This window comes from Meles meles, chromosome 11, assembly GCF_922984935.1.
Source record: "Meles meles chromosome 11, mMelMel3.1 paternal haplotype, whole genome shotgun sequence".
Lineage (NCBI taxonomy): Eukaryota > Metazoa > Chordata > Mammalia > Carnivora > Mustelidae > Meles > Meles meles.
Window position 1 is genome coordinate 34,709,436 of NC_060076.1, and position 17,024 is coordinate 34,726,459.

A 17,024-nucleotide genomic window follows, 5' to 3' on the forward strand; every position below is an offset into this window, starting at 1 on the left:
TCTCCCCACCTTGGCTACCTGAACCAGCCCAGGGAGGAGAGCCTACACGTCGCTGACAGCAACCTGGCTGCCGCTGGGCCACAGGCCACAGAGAACGTGACACCAGAGGTGTCCCGAGACGGCCACGGGCCACTGCGAGGCTGCAGTGCTGAGTCCACACCAGCCGGCCTGCAGGGTCTGCCCAGCCGCCTCGGGTTAAAGTGAACAGCTTGGCATTAAGTCGATAAGCCTCCCGCGGAGGTAGGTCACCCTCAAACACATTATCCCCCCTCAACAGATGGGGGAATGACACCACAGGAAGATTAAATGGCCTGCCCGGCCTCGCACAGCCTGCCGCAGGTGGAGCGGTTCCAGCCTGGAGCTGGCTAGGAATGGAGAAGGCTCTGGAGAGAGCCCTCCCAGCAGGAGGAGGCCTTGCACAACCGAGGTCCACGAAGATGGAAGCAGAGAGGTCACCTGCTCAAGACCACCTCACATCCCTCTTTCCCCCTGTTTCTCCAGAATGCCATGGAGAGAATGACTTTCAACCACAAGGATGGGGTGGAACTGGATGTGGGTGCTGAGAGGACAGAACAGGCCTGTAGGCCACCAGGAGCCTTGGGGATCAGCACCAGAGGAGGGGGCAGGGCCAGCGGGGTTCCTTCAGTACCCCTGGTCCTCTGCACCTCCCCCACCCCGCCAGTTTCACTCCTTTGTCCAATGAGTACTTGCATATCTAATGGGGGCAAGTCACTGAGAGAGACACAAGGATGGACCAGATCATCCCTGGTCCAGTCATGAATGTTGTCGAGCAGGAAATCACTAAAATACCAAGGAGAGATTAGGAAGGGCCACAGCAGAAGGGCTGGCCATGTTTGGCGTTGGAGCTCATGTCCGGCTGTGGATACAGTGGGGTGGTGTCAGGGCAGGCTTTGTCGGGCAGGCCATGAAGGATAGGACAGGGACACCAGCAGGGCTGGGGAGATGGGCCCAGATAAGGGCACAGAAGTGGAGAAGCCACGAGGAGACCCTGAAGACCAGGAAGAGGAATGTGGGAGACCAAGGGTTGAGGGACTTAGGGTGGGACTGGCAGGTAGAAGCCCTATCACGGAAGGCCTAAAGCATGGGAATAAGGAGTTTAAACTTCACCTCCAACCACAGTGCTCAGCACTGCACCCTGCTCACAGTAGACCCTCATTAATGCCGTGGAGCAAAATGCAGGAAGGCAAGTTCATGTGTGTGAAATGTACAACAACTGTAGGAGAATATGCCCGAAAATATCTCGAATCTTTTTATCAGTCAGTGTCTGGTCAGAACCACTCCTGACTTCAGCTCCACTATCTGAAGCGTTTGCTACGTTCTGCCCCAAATGGAGACCATAATACTTGCCATCAGCTTCTCACCCAAGAACACTGAAAATTAATGATGAGGTAATGTCTGCCCTGCTCCGAGCTCTTTGGAGATGTGTGGCAAAAGGCATCACTATTATTAATATTTAAAGAGACTCTACCCAGCTCTGATCTCTTTTTCTGCAGACTAATGTTACGTCCCCAGGACAAGGTGATGCCAGATTGGCCTCCACATAAACCTTTCCAACAGAAAGCGCCCGATGCATGTGCCTCTCCCTGAGCTCCTTACCTGGGGCTGATGGGGACCTCAATCCCAGTGATGCCGGGCCGGTTTCTGACCCGTTATCTGGGGTTGCCAGAGCGCAGGAGAGAAACCAGGCAGAAGAGCAAGTCAGATTTCACAAGGTGGTCTTCCTTGGGACCCCAATTTTTAAGCATTTGAGAGAGTCCCGTGAAGACTTCAAGGGGGGGTCACTTTGGCAAAACCCACATCCTACGCCAGATGACATTTTTAGGTCTGATGCAGTGCCCAAGACAGGAAGAAGTAAGAATACCTCCACGGGCTCAATTACAAATGGAGTGGAAAGAATAATTTCAAAAGTTCAAGGGGAAAAAAAAATCAATCAATTTCCTTCCCCCAAAGCTTTCACGTCTATAAATACACTCACACAAATGGACCCAAGACCACTCTTCCTTATGAAAACACTACCTGTCTGGTATTTGCAAGATAAACGATGTACCCATCTTGCTCTCAATGCTCTGATGCTCTAACAATACCCTCCAGTAGCTTCTCTCTTCTTCCCAAATACTCCTCATCCCCCCACCATTATAAAAGTAATACATGTGTCTGGTAGAAAATTTTGAAATTCTTCTTCTTTGGAAAGAAGGAAGTAAAAACTATCTGCTACCTTCTACACGTTGCTAATTACCCTTCCAGCCTCTTCGTGTGAAAATACACATTTTCAACATGATTGGGAACTTTCCATATATGCCGGTTTATAGCCCATTTTTTTTTCCTGGACCAATACCACTTAAACATTTACCTATGTCTTTATGGTTGTACAATATTAATTCAGATATCCTATTGATAGGAATGCTGTATTTAAAGCTAACCCCTTATTGTAGGGCATTTAGTCTGTTTTAGCGAAGTCTGCATCACAATGTTGAGATATATCATCGCATATACGCCGCTAATTATTCTCTTAGGATAAATTCCTAAGTGGCACTGCTGGGTGAAAAACTGCACAAGTTTTCACAGCTCTAGGTCTAGCCAGATTGCCGTTCAGAAGGGCTATTGCCGGCTCACTCCCTCAGTCGGTGGAAGAGCTACCTCTCTGAACTGCTCACTGACCCCTACCTTAGTAAGTTTATAAAGGGAGTGTTGCCCTCACTTGGGTTGTTGTCCTCTTTGATCACTCTGGAGAAAGATTTTTTTCCTCAAATGTTCTGTGTCTACAGTGTTTTTTTCCCAGAGTTATTCCCCCCCCCCACCCCATGTGCACTGTACTCATTAGAAACCCAATATCCTATTCCTTCTCTAAAGGTTGTTAGGTTGTTTCCCCTACCCCACCTTAGTGGTCTTCTGGCTCCGTACCCACCACCCACATTTTCACCTTGGGGCCCTCCACTCCTTTCTCAGCAAACATTTCACATTTCCAGCAGTTAAGCCAACCACAAAACCTAATAATCAGTTATTCAGTCATCAGTTTATTCACTTGATATCTCTTGGGGGTCTGGAATGCTCCAGGAACCATACTAAGAAAGAACTATAAATAAAACACTATGAGAAGAAGCCAAGGGAGGGAGAGTCAATGAGGCCTGAATAGAAGTGCACACAAACTGAAAGATAAATCACAGTTCTCCTGGTAGATGAAGGGAAAAAGCAGGCTTGGCAAAGGGAATGGCATGAGCAAAGGTCCTGAGGCCTGCTGAAGTATCATGTATGAAAAAGGAATACTTTCATTCGGTTAACATACTAATACAACACAGTAGTTTCAGGTGCACGATACAGTGACTCAACAGTTCTAAACATCACCCAGTGCTCATCACAAGTGCACTCCTTAGTCCCCATCACCTATTTCACCCATCCCCCTACCCACCTCCCCTCTGATAACCATTCATTTGTTCTCTATAGTTAAGCATCTGTTTCTTGGTTTCTCTCTCTCTTTTTTCCTTTGTTCATTTGTTTTCTTTTTTTTTTTTTTTTTTAAGATTTCATTTATTTATTTGAGGGAGAGAAAGAGAGAGAGCATGAGTGGGGTGGGGAAAGGGGCAGAGGGAGAAGCAGCCTCTCAGCTGAGCAGGGAGTCCAACTCAGGGCTCAGTCCCAGGACCCTGGGATCATGACCTGAGCAAAAGACAGTTGCTTAACTGACTGAGCAATTCCACATATGAATGAAATTATATGATATTCATCTTTCTCCAACTGACCTATTTTGCTTAGCATTATACTTTCTAGCTCCAAACATGTCATTGCAAATGGCAAGATTTCATTCCCTTGTGTATATATACATCTTTTATCCATTCATCTACAGATGGACACTTGGGCTGCTTCCATATCTTGGTTATTGTAAATAATATTACTATAAACATAGGGGTGCATGTGTCCCTCTGAATTAGTGTTTTTGCATTCTGGGGGATAAATATCCAGGGGTATAATTGCTGGATCACAGGATAATTCTATTTTTAACTTTTTGAGGACCCTCCATGCTGTTTTCCACAGTGGCTGCACCAGTTCACATTCCCATCAACAGTGCAAGAGGGTTCCTCTCTCTCCATCCTCATCAACACGTGTTTCTTGTGTTCTTAATTTTAGCCATTCCGACAGGTGTGAGTGAAAGCTCACTGTAGTTTTGATATGCATTTCCCTAATGATGAGCGATGTGGAGCATCTTTTCATATATCTGTTGGCCACCTGGGTGTTATTTCCATTCTTATGACATGAGAATGAGAGGCTGAGGATGAGAATGAAAAGTTGGCTCTTGCTGAATTCACCTGCCAACCTGTTCATTTCCCTGCACCTTGACTCAGCTTGCAATCATTGGCCCATCTCCAATGCAGACGCCTCCAAAAACCTTCTTGAGAACCATCCTCATCATCCTTCTCCCAGACCTCTCTGCCTGGAGCCAAATCTTGGCACTCACACCAATGTACTCAGCAATCCGCAATGAATAGATGGCTCTGTTTGCTGACTCCTGGGCATAAGTCGTATCAGTCCAGCTAGGAAAGAAACTTCTGGATAGTGATATAGTCTGTCATACCCACAGCCTTTCAACACTGGGCTTAACTTATAATAGACAATCAATAAAGCTTATAGAATCTAATCAGATTAAATGGGGCAGAATAAATAGAGGAGAAGGGATGGGAGTGCACTGATTGTGTGCTTCTCACATCATCCAGACGGCTGGGAAAATTGAAACTGTCCTTGGAAATTAGCTTCTGAACACAATCATGACAAAAAATAGATTAATTCTCTTTAGGCATGTAATTTTGCATCTGCTTAGACATTTCTCAGGCACACAAAAACGGTACTTGTTAAACGACGCTGCGTATCCCAAGAGCTTCTGTGCGTAAAGGTCAATATATTCTGGAGATTTGGGTTTCTTTTTCTTTGCAGGAAAGCCAGAGGAAGAGAGGAAATAAGGCCCCAAATCCATGCTATCTGTGCTGGGATTTTCCATCTGATAATTCCAATTCAAAGCGAAAATTCTAATGCCACCCGTCTCCATCATTAATGCTTTCATGCCAGCAACAAACATTTCTAGATAATTCTTCCCTGGGGGCAAAGAGCCCATACATTCCTCAAGGGACTAGTCTCTCCCTGTTCTGGTTTGGAATCCCCCAGCTCTGGATTCATCCCCTTCCAGAGTTTTTATCACATAGCTTCCCTTGTTTGTCCCCACACTGGGCTGTGACCTCTACAACAAGACTGATGACTTTCTCCATTCCTATGTGCCCTGGGGCCTAGAACATTCACCCTTCACATAGTGGTTGCTCTATGTGAAACTGAGTTGTGTTGTGGAATTAAATGCAGTGCAGGGGCTATTAAAGGTCTTAGAAATAACCCAGTCTACAAATAAAAAAAAAAACAAACTGAGGCCCAGACAAGGGAAGCAACCTCTTCAAAAATACACAGAGAGCTGATAATAATTAGTAGGTACCAGAGAGAAAGAAATCAAAGATGTTAGCGCTGCTTGAGGAATTAGGAGGCTGCTGAGGGCTTGATGGAATTTGGAAAGGATGGGGGAAAACGAAGTTTGGCTTCAGACAGCCTCTAACCCACAAAAATTGTCTCTCTTCTTGATAGCCCTTTGGATAATATAAAAAGGAAATTAACCTTTATTGAATATTTGCCACAGATAGGCAGAAGACAGTGGTTGTGTCTTCCTCGCATCTTCTCTAAGTATAACCATTCACAGATCATCAACAGAATAAGCAAGTAAGTTATGTGCCTCAGTCCACACAGCTAGCAAGCCCAGGTCTGACGGAGTCAAAAGCCCCAGGACTTTGCCTCTGCTCCCAGTGCCTCTCTGATTCTGGTCCTGAGGCTATAGGGTACTAAGGAAGAGCCAGGTAGACCGAGTGACCAAGTTTATAGGAGGCCTTACCCATGACCCAGGACCCCAGACAGCACCTCTGGAGCCTGAAGTTTAGGTCTGCAGCCTCCCTGACCCCTGAAAGCACAGAGAACAGGCACCAGCCCTTGCTAGTACCCGCTGACAGGCAGAAGCAGGTATGAGACAGAGAACCCCAGAAGCCGGGCCATAGGCAGGGTACCACCGGTGCCTGGAAAGAGCACTGAGGGCAGCTGGAGCCAGAGGCAAGACAGACAGCCATCATAACCACGTCTCTCATTTCATCAGTCAGCACCATTTACTGAGCCTGTACCCAGGACCGGGCCATCTGCTGGGCTCTGGACTGAACCAGGCTCCACCCCTGCCTAGTAGAGGCTCACGATTAAGTGAGGTCGGTTACAGGGAACTGCCCCTCAGCACCTCGGGGGAGGGGCCCCTCCAACCTAGAAAAGACTTCCGAGACCCAGCAGGGCATTTTGATGTGAAGATATTTCTAGGCGGCTAGCTCCAGCCTTGTCAAAATGGGAAATTACTGTTCTTTAAACACGCAAGCAAAATAAGAAGCCAAGTTCTCTGAACTGTTCCCCCACCCCTGCCCTAGAGCTCCAAGCAGTGAAGTTGGAACAGCTGCCCCACTAGCTGATCCTGAAGGTCCTTTTCAAATTGGAAATTCTTCCAGGTCAGGTCTGGTTAGATGACCCAGGAGGGGGGCAATCTGGAGTCCTAGGGGAGGGGGGACATGACTGAGGGTACTTTCAATGCACTGCTCTATGCCAGTCCCTCCTGGAAACCTTCCTGGATCTCACCCAAGGCATGGCCAGCCCTCGCCAGGGCTCTCATGAGTCTCTGCATCACACTGCACCCTGCCCTCCAAAGACTTGCTGCTGGCTGCAGGCGGGGCAGGGCTGTTTGAGTCATCAGCCTCCTCCCTCCTCGCCACTCCTTCCTGCCCCCAACCCTGCACACACCTTTCTCAGCAAAGCACACAGAACCGACAGGAACAGCAGTGAAGGAGGACGCTCTGGGCAGGTGTGAACCCCAAGCAGAGCCTAGAGGTGCTCAGGGCTAGACCCCCTCCTCGGGCCACCGTCCTCCTGTGGCTTCTCCTCAGCTCCAGCACCAGCTTCTCCAGACCCAACACTCCTGCCTGCCCTAGGCCTTTTTGGCCCTCTGGCATGTTGACTGCAAACAAAGTGATCCTCTTTGGAGAAAAGTCTATTTTACTGGCATTGCATTTGGATGCCCCATCAGCCTGCAATGACTTAAGACTCCAGGTAAAGGGCCGTGACCTTCCGAGACAGGCAACCTAAAAAACGATCATGCTCCAACACACTCTGAAAGCTGCGAAGACACATTTCCTGGTCTTTCGCAGAAAGATAGATGTACTTGGGTGCAGAGAATGTAAATAATTTGCCTCAAGTTCAATGAGCCAATCTCGGACTGAATTGGAGGGAAGATGGAAGGACATTGGCTCTTCCGCTCTGAGTCCCTTCTCTATCCAGAGCACGTTCACTACGAGATCTCCCCTAAGTCTAAGAACTGGTCATGAATATTTTAATAGCCACAGCTTCTCCTTCCCATTGATAAAAACTCCACTGACCAGCCAGGGCCTGCCAATGAGGACCGAAGGACCAGAAAGACCGGCCACATGTGCAGGACACAGCCCCGCAGAGCAGCAGCCACCATCCCGAAGAAAGGAAGACACGTGAAACCTGCAGAATGAAAACCTGAGCCTGGGGACCCCGGACAGCTGGGCTCGAATACAGGCCAGAGAAGACAGTCACATGAGGAGAGAAAGTAGAAAGCCAAAGGCTGAATGGTGGCCTGAGAACAATGTCCACACCCCAATCCCAGAATCTACAAATGTCACCTTAACTGGCAAAAGGATCTTTGCAGATAAAAGTAAGTGAAGGGTCTTGTGAGGAGCTTAGCCTGGTTTATCCAGGTGGGCCCTAAATGCAATGACAAGGGTCCTTATAAGAGTGAGGGAGGGGGAGATCTGACACAGACAGGAGGCAGCCATGGGACTAGGGAGGCAGAGCTGGCAGTGACTGGCCACAAGTCAAGGAACGCCGGCAGCCACCAGAAGCTGGAAGAGGCAGAGAAAAAAATCCCTTAGAGCCTTCCGAGGTGGTGCAGCCCTGCTGACCCCTTGACTTCACTTCTGGACTCCAGGACTGTGAGAGAACACACGTCTGTTGTTTTTCAGCTGAGGCTGCCGTGATCTGTGACTGCAGCCACGGGAGACTAATATAGCGCCTGAGAAGTTATGACTGATGAGGGATCTGGGTCCCAGAGAGGGGGCTGCCTCACCCAGAGCCACTCCACATCAGCCACTAGTCCCGGACACTCTCCTCTACATCCCACCAGCGTGCATGTGGTTCCCCAGCAAACTCTAGGGGGTGCCCATGGGGAACCTAACCAGGTCTCAGGTTGTGCCGATTGCAAAAAAACCAGACTCTGAAGTGAGGTCGTCAAGGTCTTGCTCCCTTCCACGCTGGTCAGACTCACCTGCATGGCCATTGTGTCCAATTCTTTGCTCTGCCTTTTACAGGGGACTGGATAAACGGGATGCTCTGATTTAGGAAGTGAAGCCTCGGGGACCTGTCTTTGTCCAAATGGCTTAAACGGCCATCGTGGGGAAGAAGAAATGGATTTTTGTGTGGGGCTTCAAAGGGCAGAATCGAGGCCAATGGAGCAGCCACAGCCTGGAGAGAAAGTCTAGTTCAACATAACGAAGAACTTTCTAATAATCAGAGCCAACTGACAATGGAAGAGAAATGCCTCGGGGATTGGCAGGTCCAAGCAGAAAGAGGCTGGGTGTGCTAGGGGAATTCCTGCACCAGAAAAGGCTATAGCTGATCATCTCCGGAGTTGGCAACTCTGTTTGGAGGTCTATGACTGTTGGTTAAAATATCCTGTACAATATTTCTCATGCGTCTGGGCTTTTGGCATATAGACGAGGAGTGCTCTAACTAAGGAACTTATTACACAGCCTTTGTAGAAACAAAAAACTAAATAATGCAACCATCCAGAAATGAGCTCAGGAAAGAAATAATTCTTCCTGCTCCTGTATACAAATGTCTCTGACACCGAGCAGAAGAAGAAAGAGGGAGAGCGTGTATGTCCATATGGACATCACCCTTTAACCTGACCAGAAGCCAAAAGCTTATGTCCCTGTACCAAGGGAGCTTTGGGCTTGATGTCCTTCTCCAGGGAAAATCAGAAAGAACAGACACTCCATGTTTATTTTCATAACTGCTTTTCCTTTTGCATTCTTCTGAATACTACATTTGAAACAAAGAAAACAACAAAGCAGTACCAGAGAGGCTTACCTATGTTACCGCTCAAAACTTAGTTTTGGAGGGGGTTTTTGTGGGGGAGGAGGAGTATGGTTATCGCTGGTTGTAACAAATGCTAGCCTACACCCTACATTCTGGATACTCAGAGGACAGGAAGCCAGCATTTCTCGTCTGCCTGCACATCTGTCTTCTCTTAAGTCAAAATCTCAGAGAACTAAGCACTGTTACATCCGGATGATTCCTCTGAAGCTCTTTCCGTTCAGGATTTTGAAAATTTGCCATGTTACCCTTTCACTGAAATGGCTGAGCTCCTCAGATCACTCCTCAAGAGAGGTCAAAGCAATAGACTTTCATATTTTTAGATTTGCCATATTTCATATTTTTAGATTAGCTTGTAATTAGTGTCTTCCCCCCCCCCCACCAGCTTTTTCTAAAAAAGTACCAGTGTTAAGTACACACATCATTTATCAGCCAGCTTGTGAAATGACTGGAAGCCCAAACCACTTCTAACCGCCGGCAAAAGGGTCTCCAAACATCAGGTAGGTCCCTGAAAATACTGGGTCACTTGAGTGAAATCAATGGTTACTGCCCTCACACCAGGTGGCCAAGCACCAAATAGGGCTTTCCATTGTCCTTCAGGCAGATAGTTCATTATTTAAAAAAAACAAACAAACCACTCATATTTGCAGGGCTGCATAATGTAATCTGTAGTTACCCAAGGAGAGCATTATTCTTCCATGAATGCATATTAAGTTTGGTGCATATCTTAGACTATAGTAGAAGTACGGCTACAACAGCTATGCATAAATCAAAATTTTATATACTGAATGGGGTTAAGTTCATGGTCATGTTCGGTATTTGAAAGCTTTCCATACCAGATCTTTCGGTAAGGTAAAACATCCTTTTATGATATAGATAATTATTGATAAGTTTATCTAGCTTGGAGATTCCTTTTTTACATAGTATATCAATTAAAAATAGGCCGTATTGGAAAGCTAAATTCAAAATTCAGACTCATGTTTGAAGTGACATCGCCTCTTCATGGAAAGAAAGACCTACATTTCAAGGCATCAGAATGTCTCAAGTGCGTTCAGCTGGGGACCCCAAGCCCTGAGCATCAGCATCGTGTTTCTGGCATGACTCAAACCATTTCAGATCTCAGGGAAATCGCAGGCTTTCGTCAATCCGTTACAGCAAACACGTATCAAGCTTGCACTGGGGCTAGGCTCTGTGAGAAGGGTTGTGGGGCAGACATCAGAGGGACATTGTGTCTGGCCTCCCAGGGACTTCTCAAGGCCATGGCCACAAGCGAAAGTGACCGCACACAAAATCCTCCACGGTTGATGGTGATGGCTTCCCTATGAGCGGTACCGAATGCGGCAGGAGCTCAGGGGAAGATGAGAACCCTGGGATGAGGGGGTCCGGAAGACAGCTGCTAGGGCAAACAGGGTTTGAGCTGGGCCCTCAGGCGTGGGCATGACCACCAGGGCTGCGGTACATGCCGGCAGAGGGGCCAGATGGAGAGGCAAATGCTGGAGGGATTAAGTGTGGAGGACAGAGTTGGGGGAGGGGGGCGGAATGGAGAGAACTGATGGAGACAGCCCGTCATGTCTGCCAGCCTGAGGACTCTGGACTTCATTATCCAGCCACAGGAGACCCACTGCAGGTCTCTGGGCCATCCATTACACAAAACAGAGGGCTGATGTTCAGAGACAGAATGGAAATGTGGGGACACGTTTGAGAGAGGTTTTGCAAGTAAAAATGACAGGACTTGGTGAGTGACTGGATGTCAGCCAAGAGGGATCAAGGGAGAGAGTAAGGTAGTAGATGACTATGTGGTGCCCACCGCCCCCCACCCCCCGCAGTGCCATGGAATTTCCATGGGAGTGGGAGGATGCTCGCCATGGAATTTCCATGGGAGTGGGAGGATGCTCGCCAGAGGGTATCACACAGCAGGTGGGCAAGGCTGGCTTTGGTGACACCAAGCATATTTCCATTTTGCACGAGTGAGCATTCCAGGGGCTCTAGTCTTCATGGCTTGCAGAGAGAAGAGATGGGGGGAAGGGAGAAGAGGTGAGGGAGAGAGGGACAGAGAGGAAAGAAGGAAGGGGCAGGAGCGGGAGGGTAAGAAAAGGAGAGATGAAGGGAGGGAGGGGAAGAGATCTTAAAGAAGTGGATCTACAGTGGGATGTTCCCAAAGTGGGCAGCAGCTCACCACACCACTCTGGGCCTGACCTGGCAGGGAAGGGTACTATGGCTGGATGTTCCTCTTTTCAGGACTCCTAAAACCTAGTTCTGTCCTGAAGGAGCAGAGAACCTGCTCTGGTGTCTTCCAATAACTATGGGGGTAATATCCACATACACAGCCTGTCTGGTCGTAGAACACACACAGTCTTTCAGACCTCAGGGCCTTTGCATTTGCTGTTCCCTCCTTCACCGTCAACCCACCCTCTTAATTTAACTTTCACTTGGTGCTTGCTACATACCTGGCACTATTTCAAGTACATTACATATATCAGTTCATTTAACTCCCAAACAACTCTATCAAGTAGGGTTATTATGCCCAGCTTATGGGGAAGAAACTGAAACCCAGGAGATTAAATAACCTGACAGTGGAATAAACTTAATTGTCAGTGGGGCCGATATTCAAATCCAGATGCTGTGGCCCAGAGTCTGCATTCTCACGCCAAAGCCGCACAGCCTCTTACTGACCTGAACTGCACCCCGCTCCTGCCCCCCAGCTCTAGTCCCAACTGGCTCTTTCTCTCCTTCAGCTCCCACTGACTCAGGCAGGCCTTCCTCCACCACCCCCAGCACCTTCTCTCAGTTTACCCTGCTCATTTCCTTCTCAGCTCTTAGCCAGCCTGTAATTATTTATGGGTTTACTCATTCACGGTGTTCCCATGGTCTCCTACTAGAATATAAACTCCAGGAAGGCAGGTATCTTCTCTTTGGTTCTAGTGTGTTCCTGCAGCACCTAGAATGGTTGCCTGGCACAGAGAAGGTGTTCTATGAGTAGGTGTTGCATGAACAAATGCAGGACAGTATTATGGCTGCCTCATGGTGTACACGGGTTCATAAAGTATTGCAATGTCCTTCTTCACCCTCCTATCCTAGTCTCCTCCTTGGTACTATAAATCCCCAGCAACTCACACTAAGGCAGATGGTTCCCAGAAAACATGGACAATGCCGATGTATTTATAACTGTGTCTGACTGTCAAATCCCCCCACCTGAGTCCTTGAGCACACAGTGATAAGCTTGTGGGAGGCAGGGATTGCGTGTTCTGATTAAACCTCCCTCTGGCCTCCCACCACCTAACAGTATTTACAGGGCATTGTCTGTTGTTGATGTCAGTGTCTGATCTGAGCACCCCCGAAGAACAAAAACCCCCTGCTCTTGAATCAGGATGTACCTCGAATACAAATTGCCCTGGCACAGGACGTCCAGTCCGATGGTGAGGTTCCAAGTCAATACCTATGCTAAAACAAAAGGCACCATTCATTTACTTCAGTGGCGACTAGCAACACTTACGGAGCTTGCCTGTGAACACTCTAATAAAAGAAACTATTATTAAATCTCTATCATTGTGCAAACACTGTTAGGCACTTTATACATGATCTCATTTAAACTGGTGCATTTGGAATTATTATTCCCCCTTTACTAATGCAAAAAGTAAGTTCAGAAGCCCAATATCCCCAAACCAGTGTAGATTCAAGCCCAAGTTGTGAGCCGCCTGAGCTTCTCCCCACTGTCCTCTGCTCTGAAGTGTTCTGCCTTCTCCTTGCTCCCACCTGTCCCGGTGTTCTCCATCTGGGTCCTGAGCTTTCCGGATCCTGTAGCTTCGCTCACACTAGTTCCTCGACCTAAAAGGGCCTTGCCACTTTCCACCACCTGTTGAAATCCTCTTCTTCCTTCCACCTTCTGTGGTGCGGTATTCCCCATTATCCCCAGTTCGAATGTGCCCTCCTCGGTGTCCCCTGAGATGCCCAGTAATAACTTCCAGAATGACCTGAAGTATCTTCCTCTTTCTTCCTCACTAGACCCTGAGCTCCTGGAGGGGAAGGCCTACCGGTATTTTTCCTATTTGTTTCCTCCTGAATGAGTGGTGAGAAAGTGCTTGTCGAACCCCTGAAGAAGGGAGAGGGAAAGGACAGGGGACATTCTACTGCACCTGACCCATCAAAGGCTCTGGACAAATTAACTTCAGCTACAGAGTACAGCTGGGGAAAGGCAAACCTATGTACCACAACTCCGGCGTGTTCCTGTCCTAGTCACAAAGCACAATCTTACTAGTTCTCTGATTTCATAAAGCTTGAAACTCAAAACCAGGAAGTCAAGGAAGGAAATAAAATAATAAAATCACTTCCATAAGAACCCTTTCATAGTAATGGATTTCACCCACACACTGGGGAGACGCTAATTGCAGCCCAAGGGGGACAGATTGAGCAAAAAGAACAAAGCTCACCTTCTAGGAGGTCAGCTAACTACCTCATGCTTGTTCTGCCCCAGCTGCACCAGAATGCACCCATCCTGGAAAATACGGACTTGGCCAAACTGTAGGCCTCTCCAACTATGCCCTGTTGAACACCCACTAAAGAACGCCTGATTTAGAGTGATTTTCTATGTCATCTTGATTGGAAAACATCACTTTAGAAATAAGTAGATGTTGGCCTCTCTGCCAGGACCCCTACAACAGTGCCTTATTTTTTTCCCCCAAACAACTATTTTGAGGTTTTCACAAAAATAACTGACTCACAAACAGAAATGCTTCCTGATCTATAAGCCACTCTGAAAACAAATCATTATGCTGTTGAATATTTTATGATGGTCCAAAGCACTGAAGGAGGGAAGGCCAACATTCACCAATCCTTGCCATGTCTATTTCGGGACTCCCAAAGCACACCGCAAATGCCTCCTTTATTTTCTAAACTCCGATTTGCAAGTGCTGGGTGGATGTTTAGTGAAAGAGTTCCTCTACCCAAACTAATCCTAAATGGAGAGACCTGGAAGATTCTAACTCTCCAGACTCTACCACGAAAGGGCCACAACCATCACCTAGTGCACATTCCTCCCTCCCCACTTGGGGCGGGGAGCAAAACCAGGAGGGGGGACTTGCTGAAGGTCACACAATCAGCGGATGGCAGAGGGGTCACCAGAAGCCAGGGCCCAGACTCCTAGCTCTGGGAGCATCCTCTATTCCCAGAGACTGGCTCAACAACCCCCCTACAACTCAGCCAAAACTGCAGCTGGTTAGCGACGTGATCCACCTCTCCCCCACCCCCACCCCCCGCCCCGCACCGCCGCCCCCGGCCCAGATTGATCTTTGTGGGTTCCACCCCTGTCCCAAGGAACCCTGGAGCTGAGACACTCAGGGTTGCCCCTGACTCACAAAATGGCAACACAGGCATGCACTTCAGATGACCATCGCCGGCGAACCCATCCTACTCCAGGTGTGGCCATCGAGACGGGGCAGGGCTGGCTGGTCCGAGGTCATTCAGAAAGTTGGCGCTGGCTGTGGCCGCACCTGAACCCAGGTCTCCCGCCTTCCGGTTTGCCGCTCTTTGCACTCCACCATGCAGATCTCCAAAACTTAAATAACATATTGATACTGTGAGAGATTTAACCGTTGCAGGCCCTGAGCGAGCCCGCGGACGCGCCTCCCACAGCGATGGGAACACGAGGACTGGAGGCGGGCGCGGGTCACCCGGGGCCGGCGGTGCAAACGGAGCGCACCGCGGAGGGCGGCGCGGAGGAAGCCGAGGGACAGGCAGCCTGCTGCTCCCGGAGGCGCAGGCCCGGGGCGTAGACCGTCAGTCCCCCCCAAAACTTTGCAGCGCCGGGACCTCACCCTTACCTGCAGAGGAGGCGCCGCCCGCGCGGACGCGGACCGGGAGAGCTGACGCTTTCGGCGAGGGGCGGCCCCGCCCGGCGGCGGGCACGGACGCGGGCAAGGCTCGGGCAAGCGGCTCGGCTCGGGCTCGGCTCGGGCTCCGCCTCCCGCGCGGCGGCTGCAGCCGGAGGGGGGAGCGGAGGGGCCGGCCGCGCCCGCGCCGTCTGGCCGCGGCAGGTGCTGAGGCTGCAGCTGCGGGGCCGCCAGCTGCCGGCGCCGCGACCCTCGGCCCGGGGGAGGAGCCCCGCGCGCCGCCTCCGCGGGCCCCGGAGGTCCCGGCCCGCCGCAGTGGGCGGTCCCGCTCCCACCCGGGCCCTGCCTCCGCCGGCCTTCCGCGGCTCCCCACCTGGGCGAGCAGCGTCCGCCGAGTACCCACGGGGAGACTGAGGCTGAAAGAGGAAAGGGGCTCCCCAAGGTCACCCAGCCCGGCGGCAGTGGGGCCGGAGCTGGAATCCAGAAGAGTCCCAACGAAAGATCTCCTTCTCACCCCACCCCTCCTCTGGCTGTCATACTGCAAGGCCTCTCGAAGAACTCCAACTACGAGGGACTGGGGGGGAGAGGGGGGGAGTGTTGCAGATGACCCCAACTTGCCCTCCTCTCAGCAGAAGGAGCTGAGGGCTGTGGGAGGATGGAAGAGGTGGACCCACTTCGGCACTACGGCCCTCATCCCTGAACACTGGGGTCCCTCAGCTTTCCTGAAGCTCTCGAACCTCTCCTTCTTGGTCCCCTTGCGGGACCCTCAAATCCCAAAGCCCTAAAATGCTGGGGTGCCCTGGGACTGTCACTCAGCCCCCTTCTGACTCCCTGGGCCATCTTAACTACTATTCTGCCTCCCGTCCGACCACCTCTCTATACATCAGACCCAAACCCATGCCTCTGCCTGAGAACACTTCTCCTTGCTGAAGAATCTTCTCACGGCTTTGGACACTGGAGATACAGCTTCAAATAAAGCACTATCATGCCCTCTCGAATGTACTGTCTAAACGGCTATTAATCAACACACTTCTTCTAACAATAATGTGATCCCAGGCTGCCAAGGAGGGGCACCTGCACTGGCTGAGAGAGGGAAGAAGGCCTCCTGGAGAGCATGCTGGCTCTACAGAAACCTGGAACGGCCAAGGAGGTTGTGCAGTCAAAGGGAGAAGTGTGGAGAGAGCTTTCTAGGCAGAGGCCACAAGAGCAAAGACCCAAAGATGAAAGGGATCCCAGGGAGGGAAGGAGGGAGCTGAGAGCTGAAGCAAGACAAGGAAGAGTTTTGAGTAGGGAAGGGCCCCATCAGGTTGGAATGTTAGGTCACTCTGGTGATGGAATGGAGCACAAATGCATGCTAATAAGGGTGTCCTTCATCAAAAAAACAAAACAAACCAAAAATAGCATTGTAGCCATTGGAACATTCCTGGCCCACCTGAAGAAAGGCACTGGGCCCCTACCTCCTCTCTACCTTTTACTTACAAATCCAGGCTTCTATTCAAAACCTCTCTCCTCAGAGGCTCTTTGTCTTTGAAAGGCCTCCTAGCTACCTGCAAGATCTCTTTGCCCTCAGTGCCTCAAAGATCTGTCTTCTCTGGTGCCTGGGCGGTTCAGTGGGTTAAGCCTCTGCCTTCGGCTCGGGTCATGATCTCAGGGGATCACTCGATCTCTGAGATCGAGTCCCGCATCGGGCTCTCTGCTTGGCAGGGAGCCTGCGTACTCCTTTCTCTCTCTGCCTGCCTCTCTGCCTACTTGTGATCTCGCTCTGTCAAATAAATAAATAAAATCTTAAAAAAAAAAAATCTGTCTTCTCTCGGTGCCCCAGCTCCTCTGCCACCCAGATCCATGGGCTGAGTTAGCCCTTCACTCCTTGGGGTCGGCTTCCCGTCTCCCGCTTCCTGTCTCCTCTGTAGATACAGTGACCCAAACTCTGCCTCAGAATAAGCATCATTCAGGAAA

At 49.8% G+C, this 17,024-nt stretch overlaps 1 protein-coding gene across 4 annotated transcripts in view; it reads right to left on the reverse strand.

Annotated features, from left to right (window-relative positions):
- Nucleotides 1-17,024, reverse strand: part of FRMPD1 (FERM and PDZ domain containing 1) — a 143,986-nt gene that overhangs the window by 77,653 nt on the left and 49,309 nt on the right. For 2 of the 4 annotated variants that reach the window (XM_046021779.1, XM_046021775.1), the window contains exons 1-2: nt 15,060-15,135; nt 14,595-14,794 (exon numbers count right to left, since the gene is read on the reverse strand). The exons of 1 other annotated variant lie outside the window; for it this stretch is intronic. The gene's annotated coding sequence lies outside the window, so the exon portion shown is untranslated. Of the gene's footprint in view, nt 1-14,594; nt 14,795-15,059; nt 15,141-17,024 lie in introns of those variants that run through there. One more of the 4 variants, XM_046021777.1, reaches the window with a different exon arrangement.